This window comes from Sardina pilchardus, chromosome 11, assembly GCF_963854185.1.
Source record: "Sardina pilchardus chromosome 11, fSarPil1.1, whole genome shotgun sequence".
NCBI lineage: Eukaryota > Metazoa > Chordata > Actinopteri > Clupeiformes > Clupeidae > Sardina > Sardina pilchardus.
Genome location: NC_085004.1, coordinates 34,560,324 through 34,575,495, shown reverse-complemented (window position 1 = coordinate 34,575,495; position 15,172 = coordinate 34,560,324). Strand labels below are relative to the sequence as shown.

Sequence of the window (15,172 nt, the reverse complement as noted above, 5' to 3'; positions counted from 1 at the left end):
CTTGGACATCCTGAAACGAGTAACATACAGTTGTTCAGGAAAACACTACAATATCTGGGATGTCGAAGGCCATGCAGACTATAGGCTATTTTCCATACTCAGACAGTGTTGAAAAAATTACTTTGCAGCTCTTGGGCGAATGAACACAGCGAGACCGGGAATTGTACAACACGGTGAAAACTACATCGAAAACAAAGCTGTCACCCCAAAAAATAAGCTAAACATTCCAGATGAAAACAAACACTAAAACTCCCCCAATCCGCCAGCTGTTTACAGTCAACTCGTGCAATTTTTTCCGACCTGTTGCTGGCTTAGCCTATATTTCCTACCTATGTATTTATTTATTTATTTATTTATGTATTTCTTTATTTTGCTTTCAAACGGAGGAAGCAAATATTCAAAGGGGTTGGAACGTCTACGTACTAGGGAGCAGGCACGCACAGACAGACAGCCTGAAAAAAAAAAAAAGTTTCACTGGCTGATGGAGAGAAAAGCTTACGGCACCTGGTATTCCCAGGCGGTCTCCCATCCAAGTACTAACCAGGCCCGACGCTGCTTAGCTTCCGAGATCGGACGAGATCGGGCGTGTTCAGCGTGGTATGGCCGTAAGCGAAAGCAACCGGCCAAAGTAACCTACTTAAAGCTCCCTAACCCGGGTTGGAGACGCGTGTGTTGTGAAAGGTGAGGTACGCTACATTGTGTTCAAGAAAACAAGGGCGCATTTTCCGCGTGGAGTTCAACTTTGAAAGTGAAGAATACAACAAATGGCATTTAAAACTTGGTAACATTTCCAATAACTGTTCCTTCTTTATCCTAAAAACGATGGGTACTGACAGAAGAGTTTGGTTAGGCAAGTGCACATACTTTACTCACAGTACAACATACATAGGGCAGCTTTATCTCTGATTAAAACGCTCACAGATTTGTTTAGAAGCTAAATAAATTGTAATGGTGACATAGCATGGCAAAAACCACTTGGTGTGTACACCATTTGAAACTACCACAAGTAAATTAGAAAATGTCACTGGAGTAAAAAAAAAGCTCAGCTTTTCAAACAAAGATGATACTCAAAGCTAAGGAGAGAAATCAGTGTCTGGCCATGCATGAGAATATAAAACCACTAAGTATTTGATGGGATATAAAAAAAAAAAAAATCCGTTTTTCTAAGCAGAGCGAAAACACAGGGGACGTTTCATTGGAGAGAACAGCCCTAATTTACAATTCATAAAATATGAGCTTCGTTTTAGAAACTTAGCCTCTCAATGAAAACAACGTACACATACCGGTCGGGATGCGGACGCTCCGAGTTGGGTCTCTGGCCAGTTAGGACTGCGCATTCAGGTCATGTGTTGTAAAGAGGGTTGTTTCGTGGATCCTCTTTGCTTCATCTTCGCCACGGAGAAAGAAAAAACAACTGCTCCAAATGCAGTTCTCTACTGGTGTGCTAGAGTCACTGGCAGCCAATGATCCATACATGTCCAGATGTACACTAGCGACAGAAAGCGTGGCGCTCCCTCCGGCGACGGAGACGTGAATGAGCGCTTCTCCTTAGCGCACGGTTTATATAGGCCTTATACGTAATAGTAGACACACGTCAATCGAATGCTGCATCTAATCCGACAACATAGGCTATGTAGTAGCAACTGCTGTCAAGCAAAACTTCATGAAGCACGCTGATATTAGCTTTTCATATATCAATTCGCTGTGCGTAAAAACAGGACCTTTGGTCACTCGCTCTACTTGGACATCCTGAAACGAGTAACATACAGTTGTTCAGGAAAACACTACAATATCTGGGATGTCGAAGGCCATGCAGACTATAGGCTATTTTCCATACTCAGACAGTGTTGAAAAAATTACTTTGCAGCTCTTGGGCGAATGAACACAGCGAGACCGGGAATTGTACAACACGGTGAAAACTACATCGAAAACAAAGCTGTCACCCCAAAAAATAAGCTAAACATTCCAGATGAAAACAAACACTAAAACTCCCCCAATCCGCCAGCTGTTTACAGTCAACTCGTGCAATTTTTTCCGACCTGTTGCTGGCTTAGCCTATATTTCCTACCTATGTATTTATTTATTTATTTATTTATGTATTTCTTTATTTTGCTTTCAAACGGAGGAAGCAAATATTCAAAGGGGTTGGAACGTCTACGTACTAGGGAGCAGGCACGCACAGACAGACAGCCTGAAAAAAAAAAAAAGTTTCACTGGCTGATGGAGAGAAAAGCTTACGGCACCTGGTATTCCCAGGCGGTCTCCCATCCAAGTACTAACCAGGCCCGACGCTGCTTAGCTTCCGAGATCGGACGAGATCGGGCGTGTTCAGCGTGGTATGGCCGTAAGCGAAAGCAACCGGCCAAAGTAACCTACTTAAAGCTCCCTAACCCGGGTTGGAGACGCGTGTGTTGTGAAAGGTGAGGTACGCTACATTGTGTTCAAGAAAACAAGGGCGCATTTTCCGCGTGGAGTTCAACTTTGAAAGTGAAGAATACAACAAATGGCATTTAAAACTTGGTAACATTTCCAATAACTGTTCCTTCTTTATCCTAAAAACGATGGGTACTGACAGAAGAGTTTGGTTAGGCAAGTGCACATACTTTACTCACAGTACAACATACATAGGGCAGCTTTATCTCTGATTAAAACGCTCACAGATTTGTTTAGAAGCTAAATAAATTGTAATGGTGACATAGCATGGCAAAAACCACTTGGTGTGTACACCATTTGAAACTACCACAAGTAAATTAGAAAATGTCACTGGAGTAAAAAAAAAGCTCAGCTTTTCAAACAAAGATGATACTCAAAGCTAAGGAGAGAAATCAGTGTCTGGCCATGCATGAGAATATAAAACCACTAAGTATTTGATGGGATATAAAAAAAAAAAAAATCCGTTTTTCTAAGCAGAGCGAAAACACAGGGGACGTTTCATTGGAGAGAACAGCCCTAATTTACAATTCATAAAATATGAGCTTCGTTTTAGAAACTTAGCCTCTCAATGAAAACAACGTACACATACCGGTCGGGATGCGGACGCTCCGAGTTGGGTCTCTGGCCAGTTAGGACTGCGCATTCAGGTCATGTGTTGTAAAGAGGGTTGTTTCGTGGATCCTCTTTGCTTCATCTTCGCCACGGAGAAAGAAAAAACAACTGCTCCAAATGCAGTTCTCTACTGGTGTGCTAGAGTCACTGGCAGCCAATGATCCATACATGTCCAGATGTACACTAGCGACAGAAAGCGTGGCGCTCCCTCCGGCGACGGAGACGTGAGTGAGCGCTTCTCCTTAGCGCACGGTTTATATAGGCCTTATACGTAATAGTAGACACACGTCAATCGAATGCTGCATCTAATCCGACAACATAGGCTATGTAGTAGCAACTGCTGTCAAGCAAAACTTCATGAAGCACGCTGATATTAGCTTTTCATATATCAATTCGCTGTGCGTAAAAACAGGACCTTTGGTCACTCGCTCTACTTGGACATCCTGAAACGAGTAACATACAGTTGTTCAGGAAAACACTACAATATCTGGGATGTCGAAGGCCATGCAGACTATAGGCTATTTTCCATACTCAGACAGTGTTGAAAAAATTACTTTGCAGCTCTTGGGCGAATGAACACAGCGAGACCGGGAATTGTACAACACGGTGAAAACTACATCGAAAACAAAGCTGTCACCCCAAAAAATAAGCTAAACATTCCAGATGAAAACAAACACTAAAACTCCCCCAATCCGCCAGCTGTTTACAGTCAACTCGTGCAATTTTTTCCGACCTGTTGCTGGCTTAGCCTATATTTCCTACCTATGTATTTATTTATTTATTTATTTATGTATTTCTTTATTTTGCTTTCAAACGGAGGAAGCAAATATTCAAAGGGGTTGGAACGTCTACGTACTAGGGAGCAGGCACGCACAGACAGACAGCCTGAAAAAAAAAAAAAGTTTCACTGGCTGATGGAGAGAAAAGCTTACGGCACCTGGTATTCCCAGGCGGTCTCCCATCCAAGTACTAACCAGGCCCGACGCTGCTTAGCTTCCGAGATCGGACGAGATCGGGCGTGTTCAGCGTGGTATGGCCGTAAGCGAAAGCAACCGGCCAAAGTAACCTACTTAAAGCTCCCTAACCCGGGTTGGAGACGCGTGTGTTGTGAAAGGTGAGGTACGCTACATTGTGTTCAAGAAAACAAGGGCGCATTTTCCGCGTGGAGTTCAACTTTGAAAGTGAAGAATACAACAAATGGCATTTAAAACTTGGTAACATTTCCAATAACTGTTCCTTCTTTATCCTAAAAACGATGGGTACTGACAGAAGAGTTTGGTTAGGCAAGTGCACATACTTTACTCACAGTACAACATACATAGGGCAGCTTTATCTCTGATTAAAACGCTCACAGATTTGTTTAGAAGCTAAATAAATTGTAATGGTGACATAGCATGGCAAAAACCACTTGGTGTGTACACCATTTGAAACTACCACAAGTAAATTAGAAAATGTCACTGGAGTAAAAAAAAAGCTCAGCTTTTCAAACAAAGATGATACTCAAAGCTAAGGAGAGAAATCAGTGTCTGGCCATGCATGAGAATATAAAACCACTAAGTATTTGATGGGATATAAAAAAAAAAAAAATCCGTTTTTCTAAGCAGAGCGAAAACACAGGGGACGTTTCATTGGAGAGAACAGCCCTAATTTACAATTCATAAAATATGAGCTTCGTTTTAGAAACTTAGCCTCTCAATGAAAACAACGTACACATACCGGTCGGGATGCGGACGCTCCGAGTTGGGTCTCTGGCCAGTTAGGACTGCGCATTCAGGTCATGTGTTGTAAAGAGGGTTGTTTCGTGGATCCTCTTTGCTTCATCTTCGCCACGGAGAAAGAAAAAACAACTGCTCCAAATGCAGTTCTCTACTGGTGTGCTAGAGTCACTGGCAGCCAATGATCCATACATGTCCAGATGTACACTAGCGACAGAAAGCGTGGCGCTCCCTCCGGCGACGGAGACGTGAGTGAGCGCTTCTCCTTAGCGCACGGTTTATATAGGCCTTATACGTAATAGTAGACACACGTCAATCGAATGCTGCATCTAATCCGACAACATAGGCTATGTAGTAGCAACTGCTGTCAAGCAAAACTTCATGAAGCACGCTGATATTAGCTTTTCATATATCAATTCGCTGTGCGTAAAAACAGGACCTTTGGTCACTCGCTCTACTTGGACATCCTGAAACGAGTAACATACAGTTGTTCAGGAAAACACTACAATATCTGGGATGTCGAAGGCCATGCAGACTATAGGCTATTTTCCATACTCAGACAGTGTTGAAAAAATTACTTTGCAGCTCTTGGGCGAATGAACACAGCGAGACCGGGAATTGTACAACACGGTGAAAACTACATCGAAAACAAAGCTGTCACCCCAAAAAATAAGCTAAACATTCCAGATGAAAACAAACACTAAAACTCCCCCAATCCGCCAGCTGTTTACAGTCAACTCGTGCAATTTTTTCCGACCTGTTGCTGGCTTAGCCTATATTTCCTACCTATGTATTTATTTATTTATTTATTTATGTATTTCTTTATTTTGCTTTCAAACGGAGGAAGCAAATATTCAAAGGGGTTGGAACGTCTACGTACTAGGGAGCAGGCACGCACAGACAGACAGCCTGAAAAAAAAAAAAAGTTTCACTGGCTGATGGAGAGAAAAGCTTACGGCACCTGGTATTCCCAGGCGGTCTCCCATCCAAGTACTAACCAGGCCCGACGCTGCTTAGCTTCCGAGATCGGACGAGATCGGGCGTGTTCAGCGTGGTATGGCCGTAAGCGAAAGCAACCGGCCAAAGTAACCTACTTAAAGCTCCCTCACCCGGGTTGGAGACGCGTGTGTTGTGAAAGGTGAGGTACGCTACATTGTGTTCAAGAAAACAAGGGCGCATTTTCCGCGTGGAGTTCAACTTTGAAAGTGAAGAATACAACAAATGGCATTTAAAACTTGGTAACATTTCCAATAACTGTTCCTTCTTTATCCTAAAAACGATGGGTACTGACAGAAGAGTTTGGTTAGGCAAGTGCACATACTTTACTCACAGTACAACATACATAGGGCAGCTTTATCTCTGATTAAAACGCTCACAGATTTGTTTAGAAGCTAAATAAATTGTAATGGTGACATAGCATGGCAAAAACCACTTGGTGTGTACACCATTTGAAACTACCACAAGTAAATTAGAAAATGTCACTGGAGTAAAAAAAAGCTCAGCTTTTCAAACAAAGATGATACTCAAAGCTAAGGAGAGAAATCAGTGTCTGGCCATGCATGAGAATATAAAACCACTAAGTATTTGATGGGATATAAAAAAAAAAAATCCGTTTTTCTAAGCAGAGCGAAAACACAGGGGACGTTTCATTGGAGAGAACAGCCCTAATTTACAATTCATAAAATATGAGCTTCGTTTTAGAAACTTAGCCTCTCAATGAAAACAACGTACACATACCGGTCGGGATGCGGACGCTCCGAGTTGGGTCTCTGGCCAGTTAGGACTGCGCATTCAGGTCATGTGTTGTAAAGAGGGTTGTTTCGTGGATCCTCTTTGCTTCATCTTCGCCACGGAGAAAGAAAAAACAACTGCTCCAAATGCAGCTCTCTACTGGTGTGCTAGAGTCACTGGCAGCCAATGATCCATACATGTCCAGATGTACACTAGCGACAGAAAGCGTGGCGCTCCCTCCGGCGACGGAGACGTGAATGAGCGCTTCTCCTTAGCGCACGGTTTATATAGGCCTTATACGTAATAGTAGACACACGTCAATCGAATGCTGCATCTAATCCGACAACATAGGCTATGTAGTAGCAACTGCTGTCAAGCAAAACTTCATGAAGCACGCTGATATTAGCTTTTCATATATCAATTCGCTGTGCGTAAAAACAGGAACTTTGGTCACTCGCTCTACTTGGACATCCTGAAACGAGTAACCTACAGTTGTTCAGGAAAACACTACAATATCTGGGATGTCGAAGGCCATGCAGACTATAGGCTATTTTCCATACTCAGACAGTGTTGAAAAAATTACTTTGCAGCTCTTGGGCGAATGAACACAGCGAGACCGGGAATTGTACAACACGGTGAAAACTACATAGAAAAGAAAGCTGTCACCCCAAAAAATAAGCTAAACATTCCAGATGAAAACAAGCACTAAAACTCCCCCAATCCGCCAGCTGTTTACAGTCAACTCGTGCAATTTTTTTCCGACCTGTTGCTGGCTTAGCCTATATTTCCTACCTATGCATTTATTTATTTATTTATTTATGTATTTCTTTATTTTGCTTTCAAACGGAGGAAGCAAATATTCAAAGGGGTTGGAACGTCTACGTACTAGGGAGCAGGCACGCACAGACAGACAGCCTGAAAAAAAAAAAAGTTTCACTGGCTGATGGAGAGAAAAGCTTACGGCACCTGGTATTCCCAGGCGGTCTCCCATCCAAGTACTAACCAGGCCCGACGCTGCTTAGCTTCCGAGATCGGACGAGATCGGGCGTGTTCAGCGTGGTATGGCCGTAAGCGAAAGCAACCGGCCAAAGTAACCTACTTAAAGCTCCCTAACCCGGGTTGGAGACGCGTGTGTTGTGAACGGTGAGGTACGCTACATTGTGTTCAAGAAAACAAAGGCGCATTTTCCGCGTGGAGTTCAACTTTGAAAGTGAAGAATACAACAAATGGCATTTAAAACTTGGTAACATTTCCAATAACTGTTCCTTCTTTATCCTAAAAACGATGGGTACTGACAGAAGAGTTTGGTTAGGCAAGTGCACATACTTTACTCACAGTACAACATACATAGGGCAGCTTTATCTCTGATTAAAACGCTCACAGATTTGTTTAGAAGCTAAATAAATTGTAATGGTGACATAGCATGGCAAAAACCACTTGGTGTGTACACCATTTGAAACTACCACAAGTAAATTAGAAAATGTCACTGGAGTAAAAAAAAGCTCAGCTTTTCAAACAAAGATGATACTCAAAGCTAAGGAGAGAAATCAGTGTCTGGCCATGCATGAGAATATAAAACCACTAAGTATTTGATGGGATATAAAAAAAAAAAAATCCGTTTTTCTAAGCAGAGCGAAAACACAGGGGACGTTTCATTGGATAGAACAGCCCTAATTTACAATTCACAAAATATGAGCTTCGTTTTAGAAACTTAGCCTCTCAATGAAAACAACGTACACATACCGGTCGGGATGCGGACGCTCCGAGTTGGGTCTCTGGCCAGTTAGGACTGCGCATTCAGGTCATGTGTTGTAAAGAGGGTTGTTTCGTGGATCCTCTTTGCTTCATCTTCGCCACGGAGAAAGAAAAAACAACTGCTCCTAATAAAGTTCTCTACTGGTGTGCTAGAGTCACTGGCAGCCAATGATCCATACATGTCCAGATGTACACTAGCGACAGAAAGCGTGGCGCTCCCTCCGGCGACGGAGACGTGAATGAGCGCTTCTCCTTAGCGCACGGTTTATATAGGCCTTATACGTAATAGTAGACACACGTCAATCGAATGCTGCATCTAATCCGACAACATAGGCTATGTAGTAGCAACTGCTGTCAAGCAAAACTTCATGAAGCACGCTGATATTAGCTTTTCATATATCAATTCGCTGTGCGTAAAAACAGGACCTTTGGTCACTCGCTCTACTTGGACATCCTGAAACGAGTAACCTACAGTTGTTCAGGAAAACACTACAATATCTGGGATGTCGAAGGCCATGCAGACTATAGGCTATTTTCCATACTCAGACAGTGTTGAAAAAATTACTTTGCAGCTCTTGGGCGAATGAACACAGCGAGACCGGGAATTGTACAACACGGTGAAAACTACATCGAAAACAAAGCTGTCACCCCAAAAAATAAGCTAAACATTCCAGATGAAAACAAACACTAAAACTCCCCCAATCCGCCAGCTGTTTACAGTCAACTCGTGCAATTTTTTCCGACCTGTTGCTGGCTTAGCCTATATTTCCTACCTATGTATTTATTTATTTATTTATTTATGTATTTCTTTATTTTGCTTTCAAACGGAGGAAGCAAATATTCAAAGGGATTGGAACGTCTACGTACTAGGGAGCAGGCACGCACAGACAGACAGCCTGAAAAAAAAAAAAAGTTTCACTGGCTGATGGAGAGAAAAGCTTACGGCACCTGGTATTCCCAGGCGGTCTCCCATCCAAGTACTAACCAGGCCCGACGCTGCTTAGCTTCCGAGATCGGACGAGATCGGGCGTGTTCAGCGTGGTATGGCCGTAAGCGAAAGCAACCGGCCAAAGTAACCTACTTAAAGCTCCCTAACCCGGGTTGGAGACGCGTGTGTTGTGAAAGGTGAGGTACGCTACATTGTGTTCAAGAAAACAAGGGCGCATTTTCCGCGTGGAGTTCAACTTTGAAAGTGAAGAATACAACAAATGGCATTTAAAACTTGGTAACATTTCCAATAACTGTTCCTTCTTTATCCTAAAAACGATGGGTACTGACAGAAGAGTTTGGTTAGGCAAGTGCACATACTTTACTCACAGTACAACATACATAGGGCAGCTTTATCTCTGATTAAAACGCTCACAGATTTGTTTAGAAGCTAAATAAATTGTAATGGTGACATAGCATGGCAAAAACCACTTGGTGTGTACACCATTTGAAACTACCACAAGTAAATTAGAAAATGTCACTGGAGTAAAAAAAAGCTCAGCTTTTCAAACAAAGATGATACTCAAAGCTAAGGAGAGAAATCAGTGTCTGGCCATGCATGAGAATATAAAACCACTAAGTATTTGATGGGATATAAAAAAAAAAAAATCCGTTTTTCTAAGCAGAGCGAAAACACAGGGGACGTTTCATTGGAGAGAACAGCCCTAATTTACAATTCACAAAATATGAGCTTCGTTTTAGAAACTTAGCCTCTCAATGAAAACAACGTACACATACCGGTCGGGATGCGGACGCTCCGAGTTGGGTCTCTGGCCAGTTAGGACTGCGCATTCAGGTCATGTGTTGTAAAGAGGGTTGTTTCGTGGATCCTCTTTGCTTCATCTTCGCCACGGAGAAAGAAAAAACAACTGCTCCTAATAAAGTTCTCTACTGGTGTGCTAGAGTCACTGGCAGCCAATGATCCATACATGTCCAGATGTACACTAGCGACAGAAAGCGTGGCGCTCCCTCCGGCGACGGAGACGTGAATGAGCGCTTCTCCTTAGCGCACGGTTTATATAGGCCTTATACGTAATAGTAGACACACGTCAATCGAATGCTGCATCTAATCCGACAACATAGGCTATGTAGTAGCAACTGCTGTCAAGCAAAACTTCATGAAGCACGCTGATATTAGCTTTTCATATATCAATTCGCTGTGCGTAAAAACAGGACCTTTGGTCACTCGCTCTACTTGGACATCCTGAAACGAGTAACCTACAGTTGTTCAGGAAAACACTACAATATCTGGGATGTCGAAGGCCATGCAGACTATAGGCTATTTTCCATACTCAGACAGTGTTGAAAAAATTACTTTGCAGCTCTTGGGCGAATGAACACAGCGAGACCGGGAATTGTACAACACGGTGAAAACTACATCGAAAACAAAGCTGTCACCCCAAAAAATAAGCTAAACATTCCAGATGAAAACAAACACTAAAACTCCCCCAATCCGCCAGCTGTTTACAGTCAACTCGTGCAATTTTTTCCGACCTGTTGCTGGCTTAGCCTATATTTCCTACCTATGTATTTATTTATTTATTTATTTATGTATTTCTTTATTTTGCTTTCAAACGGAGGAAGCAAATATTCAAAGGGATTGGAACGTCTACGTACTAGGGAGCAGGCACGCACAGACAGACAGCCTGAAAAAAAAAAAAAGTTTCACTGGCTGATGGAGAGAAAAGCTTACGGCACCTGGTATTCCCAGGCGGTCTCCCATCCAAGTACTAACCAGGCCCGACGCTGCTTAGCTTCCGAGATCGGACGAGATCGGGCGTGTTCAGCGTGGTATGGCCGTAAGCGAAAGCAACCGGCCAAAGTAACCTACTTAAAGCTCCCTAACCCGGGTTGGAGACGCGTGTGTTGTGAAAGGTGAGGTACGCTACATTGTGTTCAAGAAAACAAGGGCGCATTTTCCGCGTGGAGTTCAACTTTGAAAGTGAAGAATACAACAAATGGCATTTAAAACTTGGTAACATTTCCAATAACTGTTCCTTCTTTATCCTAAAAACGATGGGTACTGACAGAAGAGTTTGGTTAGGCAAGTGCACATACTTTACTCACAGTACAACATACATAGGGCAGCTTTATCTCTGATTAAAACGCTCACAGATTTGTTTAGAAGCTAAATAAATTGTAATGGTGACATAGCATGGCAAAAACCACTTGGTGTGTACACCATTTGAAACTACCACAAGTAAATTAGAAAATGTCACTGGAGTAAAAAAAAGCTCAGCTTTTCAAACAAAGATGATACTCAAAGCTAAGGAGAGAAATCAGTGTCTGGCCATGCATGAGAATATAAAACCACTAAGTATTTGATGGGATATATATAAAAAAAAAAATCCGTTTTTCTAAGCAGAGCGAAAACACAGGGGACGTTTCATTGGAGAGAACAGCCCTAATTTACAATTCATAAAATATGAGCTTCGTTTTAGAAACTTAGCCTCTCAATGAAAACAACGTACACATACCGGTCGGGATGCGGACGCTCCGAGTTGGGTCTCTGGCCAGTTAGGACTGCGCATTCAGGTCATGTGTTGTAAAGAGGGTTGTTTGGTGGATCCTCTTTGCTTCATCTTCGCCACGGAGAAAGAAAAAACAACTGCTCCAAATGCAGCTCTCTACTGGTGTGCTAGAGTCACTGGCAGCCAATGATCCATACATGTCCAGATGTACACTAGCGACAGAAAGCGTGGCGCTCCCTCCGGCGACGGAGACGTGAATGAGCGCTTCTCCTTAGCGCACGGTTTATATAGGCCTTATACGTAATAGTAGACACACGTCAATCGAATGCTGCATCTAATCCGACAACATAGGCTATGTAGTAGCAACTGCTGTCAAGCAAAACTTCATGAAGCACGCTGATATTAGCTTTTCATATATCAATTCGCTGTGCGTAAAAACAGGACCTTTGGTCACTCGCTCTACTTGGACATCCTGAAACGAGTAACCTACAGTTGTTCAGGAAAACACTACAATATCTGGGATGTCGAAGGCCATGCAGACTATAGGCTATTTTCCATACTCAGACAGTGTTGAAAAAATTACTTTGCAGCTCTTGGGCGAATGAACACAGCGAGACCGGGAATTGTACAACACGGTGAAAACTACATAGAAAAGAAAGCTGTCACCCCAAAAAATAAGCTAAACATTCCAGATGAAAACAAGCACTAAAACTCCCCCAATCCGCCAGCTGTTTACAGTCAACTCGTGCAATTTTTTTCCGACCTGTTGCTGGCTTAGCCTATATTTCCTACCTATGCATTTATTTATTTATTTATTTATGTATTTCTTTATTTTGCTTTCAAACGGAGGAAGCAAATATTCAAAGGGGTTGGAACGTCTACGTACTAGGGAGCAGGCACGCACAGACAGACAGCCTGAAAAAAAAAAAAGTTTCACTGGCTGATGGAGAGAAAAGCTTACGGCACCTGGTATTCCCAGGCGGTCTCCCATCCAAGTACTAACCAGGCCCGACGCTGCTTAGCTTCCGAGATCGGACGAGATCGGGCGTGTTCAGCGTGGTATGGCCGTAAGCGAAAGCAACCGGCCAAAGTAACCTACTTAAAGCTCCCTAACCCGGGTTGGAGACGCGTGTGTTGTGAAAGGTGAGGTACGCTACATTGTGTTCAAGAAAACAAGGGCGCATTTTCCGCGTGGAGTTCAACTTTGAAAGTGAAGAATACAACAAATGGCATTTAAAACTTGGTAACATTTCCAATAACTGTTCCTTCTTTATCCTAAAAACGATGGGTACTGACAGAAGAGTTTGGTTAGGCAAGTGCACATACTTTACTCACAGTACAACATACATAGGGCAGCTTTATCTCTGATTAAAACGCTCACAGATTTGTTTAGAAGCTAAATAAATTGTAATGGTGACATAGCATGGCAAAAACCACTTGGTGTGTACACCATTTGAAACTACCACAAGTAAATTAGAAAATGTCACTGGAGTAAAAAAAAGCTCAGCTTTTCAAACAAAGATGATACTCAAAGCTAAGGAGAGAAATCAGTGTCTGGCCATGCATGAGAATATAAAACCACTAAGTATTTGATGGGATATAAAAAAAAAAAAATCCGTTTTTCTAAGCAGAGCGAAAACACAGGGGACGTTTCATTGGAGAGAACAGCCCTAATTTACAATTCACAAAATATGAGCTTCGTTTTAGAAACTTAGCCTCTCAATGAAAACAACGTACACATACCGGTCGGGATGCGGACGCTCCGAGTTGGGTCTCTGGCCAGTTAGGACTGCGCATTCAGGTCATGTGTTGTAAAGAGGGTTGTTTCGTGGATCCTCTTTGCTTCATCTTCGCCACGGAGAAAGAAAAAACAACTGCTCCTAATAAAGTTCTCTACTGGTGTGCTAGAGTCACTGGCAGCCAATGATCCATACATGTCCAGATGTACACTAGCGACAGAAAGCGTGGCGCTCCCTCCGGCGACGGAGACGTGAATGAGCGCTTCTCCTTAGCGCACGGTTTATATAGGCCTTATACGTAATAGTAGACACACGTCAATCGAATGCTGCATCTAATCCGACAACATAGGCTATGTAGTAGCAACTGCTGTCAAGCAAAACTTCATGAAGCACGCTGATATTAGCTTTTCATATATCAATTCGCTGTGCGTAAAAACAGGACCTTTGGTCACTCGCTCTACTTGGACATCCTGAAACGAGTAACCTACAGTTGTTCAGGAAAACACTACAATATCTGGGATGTCGAAGGCCATGCAGACTATAGGCTATTTTCCATACTCAGACAGTGTTGAAAAAATTACTTTGCAGCTCTTGGGCGAATGAACACAGCGAGACCGGGAATTGTACAACACGGTGAAAACTACATCGAAAACAAAGCTGTCACCCCAAAAAATAAGCTAAACATTCCAGATGAAAACAAACACTAAAACTCCCCCAATCCGCCAGCTGTTTACAGTCAACTCGTGCAATTTTTTCCGACCTGTTGCTGGCTTAGCCTATATTTCCTACCTATGTATTTATTTATTTATTTATTTATGTATTTCTTTATTTTGCTTTCAAACGGAGGAAGCAAATATTCAAAGGGATTGGAACGTCTACGTACTAGGGAGCAGGCACGCACAGACAGACAGCCTGAAAAAAAAAAAAAGTTTCACTGGCTGATGGAGAGAAAAGCTTACGGCACCTGGTATTCCCAGGCGGTCTCCCATCCAAGTACTAACCAGGCCCGACGCTGCTTAGCTTCCGAGATCGGACGAGATCGGGCGTGTTCAGCGTGGTATGGCCGTAAGCGAAAGCAACCGGCCAAAGTAACCTACTTAAAGCTCCCTAACCCGGGTTGGAGACGCGTGTGTTGTGAAAGGTGAGGTACGCTACATTGTGTTCAAGAAAACAAGGGCGCATTTTCCGCGTGGAGTTCAACTTTGAAAGTGAAGAATACAACAAATGGCATTTAAAACTTGGTAACATTTCCAATAACTGTTCCTTCTTTATCCTAAAAACGATGGGTACTGACAGAAGAGTTTGGTTAGGCAAGTGCACATACTTTACTCACAGTACAACATACATAGGGCAGCTTTATCTCTGATTAAAACGCTCACAGATTTGTTTAGAAGCTAAATAAATTGTAATGGTGACATAGCATGGCAAAAACCACTTGGTGTGTACACCATTTGAAACTACCACAAGTAAATTAGAAAATGTCACTGGAGTAAAAAAAAGCTCAGCTTTTCAAACAAAGATGATACTCAAAGCTAAGGAGAGAAATCAGTGTCTGGCCATGCATGAGAATATAAAACCACTAAGTATTTGATGGGATATATATAAAAAAAAAAATCCGTTTTTCTAAGCAGAGCGAAAACACAGGGGACGTTTCATTGGAGAGAACAGCCCTAATTTACAATTCATAAAATATGAGCTTCGTTTTAGAAACTTAGCCTCTCAATGAAAA

The 15,172-nt window shown here is 42.5% G+C and overlaps 9 non-coding genes across 9 annotated transcripts; all 9 read right to left on the bottom strand.

Moving 5' to 3' along the window:
• Positions 1 to 492: 492 nt before the first annotated feature.
• LOC134096419 (5S ribosomal RNA) lies at positions 493 to 611 on the bottom strand. Its single transcript, XR_009940872.1, has one exon. It is a non-coding gene; the product is annotated as a 5S ribosomal RNA (ribosomal RNA).
• Positions 612 to 2,231: 1,620 nt separating this feature from the next.
• Positions 2,232 to 2,350, bottom strand: LOC134096418 (5S ribosomal RNA). Its single transcript, XR_009940871.1, has one exon. It is a non-coding gene; the product is annotated as a 5S ribosomal RNA (ribosomal RNA).
• Positions 2,351 to 3,970: 1,620 nt separating this feature from the next.
• LOC134096416 (5S ribosomal RNA) lies at positions 3,971 to 4,089 on the bottom strand. The gene has a single exon (XR_009940870.1). It is a non-coding gene; the product is annotated as a 5S ribosomal RNA (ribosomal RNA).
• Positions 4,090 to 5,709: 1,620 nt separating this feature from the next.
• LOC134096415 (5S ribosomal RNA) lies at positions 5,710 to 5,828 on the bottom strand. Its single transcript, XR_009940869.1, has one exon. It is a non-coding gene; the product is annotated as a 5S ribosomal RNA (ribosomal RNA).
• Positions 5,829 to 7,445: 1,617 nt separating this feature from the next.
• LOC134096414 (5S ribosomal RNA) lies at positions 7,446 to 7,564 on the bottom strand. Its single transcript, XR_009940868.1, has one exon. It is a non-coding gene; the product is annotated as a 5S ribosomal RNA (ribosomal RNA).
• Positions 7,565 to 9,182: 1,618 nt separating this feature from the next.
• On the bottom strand, positions 9,183 to 9,301 carry LOC134096409 (5S ribosomal RNA). Its single transcript, XR_009940863.1, has one exon. It is a non-coding gene; the product is annotated as a 5S ribosomal RNA (ribosomal RNA).
• A 1,618-nt stretch (positions 9,302 to 10,919) lies between these two features.
• Positions 10,920 to 11,038, bottom strand: LOC134096397 (5S ribosomal RNA). The gene has a single exon (XR_009940852.1). It is a non-coding gene; the product is annotated as a 5S ribosomal RNA (ribosomal RNA).
• A 1,620-nt stretch (positions 11,039 to 12,658) lies between these two features.
• Positions 12,659 to 12,777, bottom strand: LOC134096385 (5S ribosomal RNA). Its single transcript, XR_009940841.1, has one exon. It is a non-coding gene; the product is annotated as a 5S ribosomal RNA (ribosomal RNA).
• Positions 12,778 to 14,395: 1,618 nt separating this feature from the next.
• LOC134096372 (5S ribosomal RNA) lies at positions 14,396 to 14,514 on the bottom strand. Its single transcript, XR_009940829.1, has one exon. It is a non-coding gene; the product is annotated as a 5S ribosomal RNA (ribosomal RNA).
• Positions 14,515 to 15,172: the final 658 nt, after the last annotated feature.